This window comes from Salvelinus sp. IW2-2015, unplaced genomic scaffold, assembly GCF_002910315.2.
Source record: "Salvelinus sp. IW2-2015 unplaced genomic scaffold, ASM291031v2 Un_scaffold1081, whole genome shotgun sequence".
Lineage (NCBI taxonomy): Eukaryota > Metazoa > Chordata > Actinopteri > Salmoniformes > Salmonidae > Salvelinus > Salvelinus sp. IW2-2015.
The window spans coordinates 246,469-257,285 of NW_019942720.1; the positions used below are offsets into that span (position 1 = coordinate 246,469).

Genomic DNA, 10,817 nt, shown 5'->3' on the forward strand with positions numbered 1-10,817 from the left:
GTGTGTGTGTGTGTGTGTGTGTGGACATGTCCCACCTCTCGTCCATAGACAGGGAGTACTCCTCCATGTTGCGGCAGGGAGGTGGGTTAGCAGGGGGAGGAGGCAGTAGGTCAGCCCAGTTCATTGTGCTCTGTTTGGGTAGTTTGGGGGTGCGCACTCCCTTCTTTTGACCTTGACTCCCTGCAAAAACATGAACAAAGAACTCCTTCAGTCAGAAACATGTAGAAACACACCCCCACTCTCACATCGTTCTCCGTCTCTCAACCATCTACATTATTGATGCTCGTTAAATCAACAGAGAAATTAATAAATCAAMAGCAGATCAAAATGTAGGAACAAACAGGGCTAATTTCAGTGAAAGGTTGACACGGATAAAAAATATATCATTTATACATGAGAGCATGTCGGCTAGTAGCATCCCCTCTCTTTATGGACACCACAAAAATGCACCACGTACATTACCTCTCAATTTGTAATTCATGCCAGTCATGCCATCAAAAACGCAGTCATTTTTCAACTGTAATGTTCCCCATTGCCAAGAGAAAATAGAAAATGTGAAAGAAATTACAAAACATCTGAGGCCAATTAACAGCAGCCAATAAGAATGAGAAGCCAATGAGCTGTGAGCTCAGCGAGCACAGAGGGCTGCTCTTTAACGAGCTGAACTTCATATACAATATCAGAATGGATCCTGGGCGTTATGGAGGCAGTGTTGCATGCCCTCTGGAATGTGTGTCATTAGTCCTTGTCCAGAAACAAACACTGCATATCTGATGAGATTATCCTCCTCTTTGCAGGAATGAAGGGGACGGTAATTCATGTTTGTTTAATTCATGTTTTGTCTGAGCAACAAGGAACAGTCTAACTAATCTAACTAGGTTTTTCATTTTCTGTTAGAAGCACATGGGATTGAAAAAACTGACTGGAAACTGACGAAGACCAGAAACAGACAGGAAAAAAGAGACTGGAAACACACAGACTGCAAACGGACACAGACTGGAAACAAACACAGACTGGAAACACACAGACTGGAAACAGACTGGAAACTGACTGGAAACACACACAGACTGGAAACAAACACAGACTGGAAACAGACTGGAAACTGACAGGAAACACACAGACTGGAAACAGACTGGAAACTGACTGGAAACACACAGACTGGAAACAGATTGGAAACTGACTGGAAACACACAGACTGGAAACAGACTGGAAACACATAGACTGGAAACACACAGACTGGAAACTGACTGGAAACACACACAGACTGGAAACTCATGCCTGGGATGTTTTACATTTTCCCTCCACTGAAGGCATTTTAATTTCTCTTCAAGATACTGACATGGAAATTAATCAAAATAACMATTTTAAAGCATCATGCATTATATTATTACTCCCACTACAATGTATTGCTTTTGAGGAAAATAAGGACGGGAAACAACAACAAAAGTGATTCACTAAACATCCACGCAGTAAAACACCAACCATATGGCTGTGGATACTGATTACCCCCCGTTCCCCACTCTCTCACCGGAGGTGCTGCTGCTGCCATGGTCAGAGCTGTTGTAGGAGCCCACGGTGTGGGCCTCGTGGGCCTGGTTATAGGGGATGGTGGTAGCCATGGGACTGTCCCCTCCTCTGTAGTGGTCTGGTAAGGGAGAGGAGGAGGATGGTAAGCATGAGGAAGGTGGGCAGCATATACTACATTACCGCATTAGAAAAGTATAGATAGCCTTTGGAAATGAAGGGGACATTATGATATCAAAAGATCCATAGAGACTGTTTGAGTGTAACTGACTAATGATCACAGTTRGGCTAACATAAGAGATAACAATGTAACAACACATCTAAATAATGATCTTAACCAGCGATGTGTTAAAATGTGTGTCATACACCTCTAATAAGTTGAAATGTAAGTTGAAACTGTCTCAATAAACAGTCCGGTGGATGCTGTCTTCCTAAGAATGSTGAGAGAGAAGACATGCAATTTCTGTTCCATACAAGAGACCATGACGAAACTGAAAACGGTGTCACTAAAGTAGCAGCTATTTTCTGCAGGTAAGAAGAAGGTGACGACAGTTTAGTTCAGTGCCTGTCAGATCCAAAATAAATGGTTCTCTCTCCTTCAGATACCTGACACCTGGAGAAAATCCTTACAGCTGTAGCTATGAGACTTGACCAATGAAGAACAACCCAGACAGTAAAGACAGAAACTCAGGCCTGACCCATAATGTAGAGCAGAGATGTTATATGAACACAGAGAGGAAAGTTAGGAGTTAGGAAAATGCATCGTAGACAATGAGAGGGAGACTGATGATGCTCTCTATTCATATGACTGAATGGGGGCAGCAGGGAAGCCAGTGAAAARGGAACATTCTTCAGCATGGTGGGCCCATCCACAGGGAGAAAAGGAAAGAAAGAAGGGAAGAAAGAAAGATGGAAGACGGTTATGGTTTGACCTCCTRACCTCCACTGATTCCCACCACACACTCACCCTTGTTCAGCTTGTTCTGCTCCATGATGTTATACTGGTGGAGCTGTGAGGTCATTTCCTGTTGCTTCTGCTCCTGAACAGGTGTGGGTTTCCAGCCGTGTTTCTCGTTTGTCTCCCCTCCCCCCCCTCCACTCCCTCTGTCTCTGTCTGTGTTGATGTTGTTTCCCAGGATAGAAGACTGAATGAGCTGTGTGGTGGCGTACGGGGTGGGCTGTCCACCCGGCCCAACGAAGCGTCCGTCCTTCAGGTTGGGGCTGTTGAAGGTCTTCATCTCGTTGATCTTGTTGGAGAGGTCCACGTCTACGTACACTCCTCCCTCAGGCACCATCAGGTTGGTCTGCTTGCTCTCCATCTGGTTGTTATAGTTGGCGATGCAGTCGGCTGGATAACATAGGGGCGGGTGCAAGGTGAAAGGTTTAGTCAAAGACCGGACTAGCTTCTATAGCTAGGTTCAGAAGAAGAGGTTTGCCAAGTGCATGAATGGCACAAATGGCATTGTATTCAGTTGTATTCACTGGCATCATACTCCGTAAAAAAATAAGCTGAAAAGATGAACATTTCAGAATGACACAGAAATAAATCAGCCCGAGTCATTTGTACCTTTCAACAGATCACTGTGCCTCAGTCTAGACATATATATATATTTCAGTGCAAACTACAGTTCATTATGTACGTCAACTATCCCTATCTGGTTCAGGTGAGTGACTGGAGCTGTATTATACTTCCACTGTCTGCTCTCTCTGTCTYTCTGTCTCRATAATGTCTTTGTCTCATCCACAGCTCAACGTGTTTGTCATGTCTATTCTCCACGTCAGACGCCAGGCGAGGAGGCTTTGCTCATTGAGAAGAACAGTGGAACATGTCTGTATCAGAAGGAAGCGTGCAGCAAAGAGCAGAGCTCCACTGACAGATCCAATTTTCTCTGGCTCATAAAATATTCAAATCCTCCAGCAGATCTGAGAGCCAGCCTTGCGGTAAATATCAAGGATGGCTACAGTTAGAACAACCGAGCGCACGTGAACCTTACATTTACAAGAACCGAGGGATATCTGAGGCACTTCAGAGGTAGATGTGGAGAAAGGGCCCCTATGTGTTAGATAAAGGGACATTAACTCGTATCCCTCGGCTCCGTCACCTAGCCGCTGATCCTGTTAAACCTTCACAGGGTTTAGGTTGGCCACACAAAGCAGCCAGCACCAGGCATGCTCCTTACTGTCTTACACATGCAGTGAGTGAGAAGTGCTTTTAGCATGTCATCCCTTCTCAAACAAACTCCCAGATTGTCATCAGAACCAATGTTAGGGAAAAGTTAAACACACCACGGAATGAAAAGTCGGATTAGGTTTTCTTGTGTTGACTGTGATGGGTAACTTTAGAAGATGGGTATGTATTTTATGGGTACAGTGTTTCTTTGTCCTTGAGTAAGTTGCTTAACCCAGGGGAAGCACAGCACTTAGTACAACAGAACATCTGCTACACTAGGATTGTGTGTAAGCCTGTTTGGTTGAAGCCAACAATGTAAATGAGTCAATGAGTGGGTAGGAGACGCTACACTACTGTACTATCTGTCAGACGCTACAGCTGGAGAGACGCCTGCCGCGTGTCCAAACAATTGTTCAAACGACTACTGTATACCCACATCTCTTTTACTTTAGTTCAACTTCTAAGCCTACTGTATATCAAAGGGAGGTTCAGGGCTGGGGTCCATTTTTCGTAGTTAAGTCCTACTTATGTGTGTATAACCTCAAATCCTTTGTCCCCACCCTGCACCAAGAGACATACTTTACCCCCCTCTACCAGCTGTTGACCCTCTTTCTCTGTAGAGTGTGAGTACTTAGCGCTCTTTTGTGTGTGTGTGTGTGTGTGTGTGTGTGGTTGTGTGTGTGTGTGTGTGTGTGTGTGTGTGTGTTGTGTGTGTGTGTGTGTGTGTGTGTGTGTGTGTGTGTGTGTGTGTGTGTGTGTGTGGTGTGTGTGTTGTGGTGTGTTGTGTGTGGTGTGTGTTGTTGGTGTGGTTGTTGTTGGGTGTGTGTGTGTGTGTGTGTGTCTTTGACTTCAGAGCCAAACTCAATCCCTATTGTTTATAGAAAGTACTGCTGACTGAGAGGCCACCTGGAGGTGTACCATAACCCTCCCTCCCTCCGTTACTGTCCATCTCTTCTGCTCTCTTTACTCTCCTCCCAACTCCCTCGTTCTCTCTCTTTCTCTGTCCAATTTACTTCCCCTCTACTTTCTCTCTCCATTTATCTCTGTGTATGCTACATATCCTCCCTCCTTATTATTTTTCCTCCTTTGTTCCCTTTCTATCTATGCACTCTTCCAGGTATCTCTCCATCTCTCCATCTCTTCATCCGGTGTTGGCTGCAGTCTGCAGTCCTGCCCTGATCTCTACCACTCCTCCACATTTCTAAAATAACTGAGCACTTAGTGGAAATGACATTACAGGCTATAACAACAGTATGGAAATTAGCAGAGCAATTGAATTTGCAGCAGAGTAAACCTATAAGGCCCATCCAGCGTGCTCCTTTTATTTCCTGCCTAAAACCGGCCCGCTTTAACCTGAAATAAATCAAACACATATACTCCTACTCCTAAGCCTCCCGTAAGGTTTTTTCTTATAGAGACCTCGCGAGGAGAGAGGTAAGAGAGAGAAGTCTCAAGGGAGCTAACCCAGATATGGGATTTCACTTCTCTCTGTTTTCTACCGACTAGGTCCGCTCCTTTTTATGATTCTTATCCATGCTTTGCTTTGAGAGCAGGGTGTCATGTACCCCAACAATCTGAGGGGGCACAAAGTACGTGAGAATGGCTGGGTGTTGGTCCAGAGGGGGACTAGAATTGAGCATTTTTCAAACACCTGAAACAGYTTTTTCCTGCAACCATAATCATTATGCTTAATTCTATGTAGAAATGAATGTATATTTTTCTGCATATCTAAGCATACCTTTTGAGCTGTCTGTATCCTCCTGACTGGTAGTTCTTAAAAAAAAGTATATGCTTCTCTGCATCGCTGCTAAAATATTGAAAGGAATGTGAGTCTTATTCAGTACATTTAGTAATTGCTTGCTTTTCTGAAGTCTACCAAACTGATTCTTCTTGGTAGCAGGTTATGAGATTGGGAATCTATCTGGGCTAGCTAAAGCCAACTTCAGAAAATTGCTAAGTGGCTAGTAGTATTACACAGAACAAACTAAAACAAAACATATATATATATATATTTAACAGTGTGCCCCTCTGCCACTATGGATAAGTTTTATCAGTACAGTTTMTGTTTGGGTGAGTTGTTCCAGTGTGTAGCGTACTCACCTGGGCGGCTGTATGTAGCCAGGTTGCTGTCACTGCTGCCCTGTCCTGCGGTGCAGCAGTTCATGCTACAGTCGTTGTGATTGGAGCAGGAGTTGGGCCAGGTATCAGCCAACCAGGGCTGGGTAGCAGACTCCCCAATGTTCAGCAAACCTGGCCTGGAAGGATGGGGCACAAAACAGCCAACGCTGACTAACAGTGGAACATGCTGCACCACTATAGCACAGCAAGAATTCATATTGATATGACTAACAAGAACATGTCATGTAATGAATGGGGTTTTAGGCAGATCGATGGGGATTCACTCAATTCCAGTTTGGTATACTGAAATGATCCCTATAGCTAGGCATTAGGTTGTTGTTTTACAGAAATGATCTCTCCCTCTCCTTCCTGCTCCCTGCTCCATTGGCCTTACATTAGAGGAAAGCTCAGATAAATAGATGATGTGCTCTTGACTTGTCCATGGCCGATGACACTGTTTCACTGAGCGATAGAAAGCCAGACAGGACTCACTCCCAGTGATGGAAAATGCACGTCCACTCACGTCCACTCCAAAACACTCACTGAACCACCAACGCTCCAGCAAACCACCAACACTCACTGAACCACCAACGCTCCAGCAAACCACCAACACTCACTGAACCACCAACGCTCCAGCAAACCACCAACACTTACTGAACCACCAACACTTACTGAACCACCAACGCTCCAGCAAACCACCAACAACTTACTGAACCACAACGCTCCAGCAAACCACCAACACTCACTGAACCACCAACGCTCCAGCAAACCACCAACACTCACTGAACCACCAACGCTCCAGCAAACCACCAACACTACTGAACCACAACACTTACTGAACCACCAACGCTCCAGCAAACCACCAACACTTACTGAACCACCAACGCTCCAGCAAACCACCAACACTCACTGAACCACCAACGCTCCAGCAAACCACCAACACTACTGAACCACCAACGCTCCAGCAAACCCACCAACACTTACTGAACCACCAACGGCTCCAGCAAACACCACCAACACTTACTGAACCACCAACGCTCCAGCAAACACAACACTTACTGAACCACCAACGCTCAGCAAACACCAACACTCACTGCAACCACCAACACTTACTGAACCACAACGCTCCAGCAAACCACAAACACTCCACTGAACCACCAAACACTCACTGAACCACCCAACACTTACTGAACCACCAACACTCCAGCAAACCACCAACGCTCCAGCAAACCCCAACACTCACTGAACCACCAACCACTACTGAACCACGAAACTCCAGCAAACCACACAAGCGCTCACTGAACCACCAACACTTACTGAACACCAACGCTCCAGCAAACCACCAACACTTACTGAACCACGAATACTCCAGCAAACCACCCAACACTTACTGAACCACCAACACTTACTGAACCACCAAACGCTTCAACAAACCACCAACACTTACTGAACCACGAATACTCCAGCAAACCACCCAACACTCACTGAAACCACCAACGCTCCAGCACAAACCACCAACACTCACTGAACCACCAACACTACCTGAACCACCAACACTTTACTGAACCACGAATACTCCAGCAAACCACCAACGCTCACTGAACCACCAACACTTACTGAACCACCAACGCTCCAGCAAACCACCAACACTTACTGAACCATGAATACTCCAGCAAACACCAACACTATGAACCACCAACACTTACTGAACACCAACCTTCAACGAAACCACCAACACTCACTAAACCACCAACGCTCCAGCAAACCACCAACACTTACTGAACCACCAATGCTTCAACAAACCACCACACTTACTGAACCACCAACGCTCCAGCAAACACCAAACCTTACTGAACCACCAACGCTTCAACAAACCACAACACTCACTGAACCACCAACGCTCCAGCAAACCACCAACACCTACTGAACCACCAAAACTTATGAACCACCAACTCACTGAACCACCAACACTTACTGAACCACCAACGCTTCCAGCAAACACCAACACCTTACTGAACCACCAACGCTTACTGAACCACCAACGCTCACTGAAACCACCAACACTTACTGAACCACCAACGCTTCACCAACCACCAACACTACTGAAACCACCAACAGCTCCAGCAAAACCACCAACACTCACTGAACCACCAACACTCACTGAACCACCAACGCTCCAGCAAACCACCAACACTCACCGAACCACCAACACTCACCGAACCACCAACACTCACTGAACCACCAACGCTCCAGCAAACCACCAACATTGAAATACTGAACAGAACTGTCACGGACATCTCAACTTACCCACTAAGTGCTTCAGAACAGAAGAGGAGTGCAGTAGGATATCCATCTCCTGTCCTGGTTTCTATCTACGTTACACCATCTGAACTTCTGCTGTCTGAACAGACTACCGGCTCTCTGCTGTCTGAACAGACTACCGCTCTCTGCCGTCTGAACAGAATAGCTGCTCTCTGCTGTCTGAACAGACTACCGGCTCTCTGCTGTCTTAACAGACTACCACTCTCTGCCGTCTGAACAGACTACCAGCTCTCTGCTGTCTGAACAGACTACCAGCTCTCTGCTGTCTGAAACAGACTACCGGCTCTCTGCTGTCTGAACAGACTACCGGCTCTCTCTTGCTGTCTGAACAGACTACCGGCTCTCTGCTGTCTGAACAGACTACCGGCTCTCTTGCTGTCTGAAAGACTACCGGCTCTCTGCTGTCTGAACAGACTACCGGCTCTCTGCTGTCTGAACAGAATAGCAGCTCTCTGCTGTCTGAACAGAATAGCAGCTCTCTGCTTGTCCAAACTTCCACATCATGAACCCAGGGCTGACATGTTACATTTGAAGCAGCCATACTAAATAGCCTTATAATTAAATGTGGCGATCTACTAGGGCCCAAAGGCTATACTACCACTACAAAACAAATGGCATGTTTAACTGGTGTTTCTCTCCCATCACTGCCACTGGAACAATCCAACCTGTCAGATATTCACATTGTATTGAGTTTTCTTTTTCGTGTCCTATTCAAATGACTTATTCAGTGTTTCCAGTCATTCATTTTGAGTAATGAACACATTAATACAATCTCCAAATGGCTCCTCAATCACCTGAGTGGCTCAGTGGAGATAGAGACTGGTGATTGTCTTTGAGCAGAGCTCCCATATCCAGGCTGTAGAACTGACTCAATCACATAGCACGGCAATAACAAGACCATATAGACAGACACATAACGGCTATGGAACAACAGCCAACCATATAGATACTTTGAGCACAAAGAGAGGACAATACCAAAACACTGCTTACTTCAAACAAGTCTGTAGATACAATAGCATCAATGTGTGTTCTAGATGATTGAGGAGACTCTAACATCAGTGTCTGAATGTATGTCTCAGTACGGGTGACTAGCAGGTAGTCTGGAAAACAACACATAGGCTACTGGTCTCTGTCACACCCTCTTCTGTGTCACTCCTCCCATCTCGTTGCATAGGGCCTTCCATTCTAAAGAGTAGGGTGTGTGCAAACAAAACTATCGCCATCTCTGAGCGCGTTAGAGTGATGCTATGGCACGGCCTTGTGGCCAGACATGGTGCTCTTCTCTGTGGGATGCAGAGGATGGGGGTTTGGGCAGATGAGATAATCCTTTGTTCCTCTCCTCCCTTCCGCTCTCCTCTCCTCCCTTCTCCTCCCTTCTCCTCCCTTCCCCTCCCTTCCCCTCCTCTGCTGGGGCTGTAAGCATTAGGAAGGAAAAGCCCTCCCCCTAGTGTCCTTCAGAGGAAGGTACACCTTCACTCCCATGAAAGTTATACCACCCATGTACCCACTCCTCCGCAAATGAAAAGTACATCTGTCTCTTGGAATATGGTATTATGATCCATATGTTAAGTTCTATTATTTCATGTTTCATATTCAAAAAGAGGAGACAAACATAGACGTAAACAACGCTCCCTCTCACAGTAGACAACACTCCCTCTCATAGTAGACATGTAGACAACACTCCCTCTCATAATAGACATGTAGACAACACTCCCTCTACTAGTAGACATGTAGACAACACTCCCTCTTCAGTGAAGAACAAACACCATTGTAAATATAACCTATATTTATGTTTATTTATTTTAATTTAATTGAGAGAGAGTAGAGCAAGAGAGGAGAGAGAGAGAGAGAGACAATAGGCTCTAAACCTTTCCTCAGAGAAAAGTTTGTATTAAAGTTTGAGTTTATCTCTCCTTCACACCGGCAGCTTAAAGCTCCATGAAAGAGTCCAACTTCCAGCATGCTGAGCTTCAAACACACGCCAGGCCTGCCAGGAGACCACTGTGCAGCGCCCTAATCCTCTTACACACATACCCTGTCACAGTGACACAGTCTCCACCCATCTACACACGGGATGTAGTACACACAACACACACACAACACACACACACACACACACAACACACACACACACACACACACACACCACACACACAACACACACACACACACACACACAACACACACACACACACACACACACACACACACACACACACACACACACACACACACACACACACATACACACAAAAATATCACACACTGCACACATACAAACACAGGCTTACAGGAAAGACAAACACACTCCATGTATTGTGTTTTGATAAGCCTGTTACTCTGATGACGATTGTGATTATGGTGTTCATGTCTGTACCTTTCTCTGTCTCTCTGTTCTCAGTGGCGTACCAGAGAGGGGGAGAGGCTGTCAGCAGTGCTGGAAGGTAAAATAATGTCTGCTATGAGAGGGAGTGTTGTCTACATGTCTACTAGTGAGGGAGTGTTGTCTACATGTCTACTATAAGAGGGAGTGTTGTCTACATGTCTACTATAAGAGGGAGTGTTGTCTACATGTTCCTATGAGAGGGAGTGTTGTCTACATGTCTACTAGTAAGAGGGAGTGTTGTCTACATGTCTACTAGTAGAGGGAGTGTTTGTCTACATGTCTACTATAAGAGGGAGT

The 10,817-nt window shown here is 45.6% G+C and overlaps 1 pseudogene; it reads right to left on the bottom strand.

Moving 5' to 3' along the window:
* LOC112069691 (roundabout homolog 1-like) overlaps positions 1-10,817 on the bottom strand; it is a 123,222-nt pseudogene that overhangs the window by 17,734 nt on the left and 94,671 nt on the right.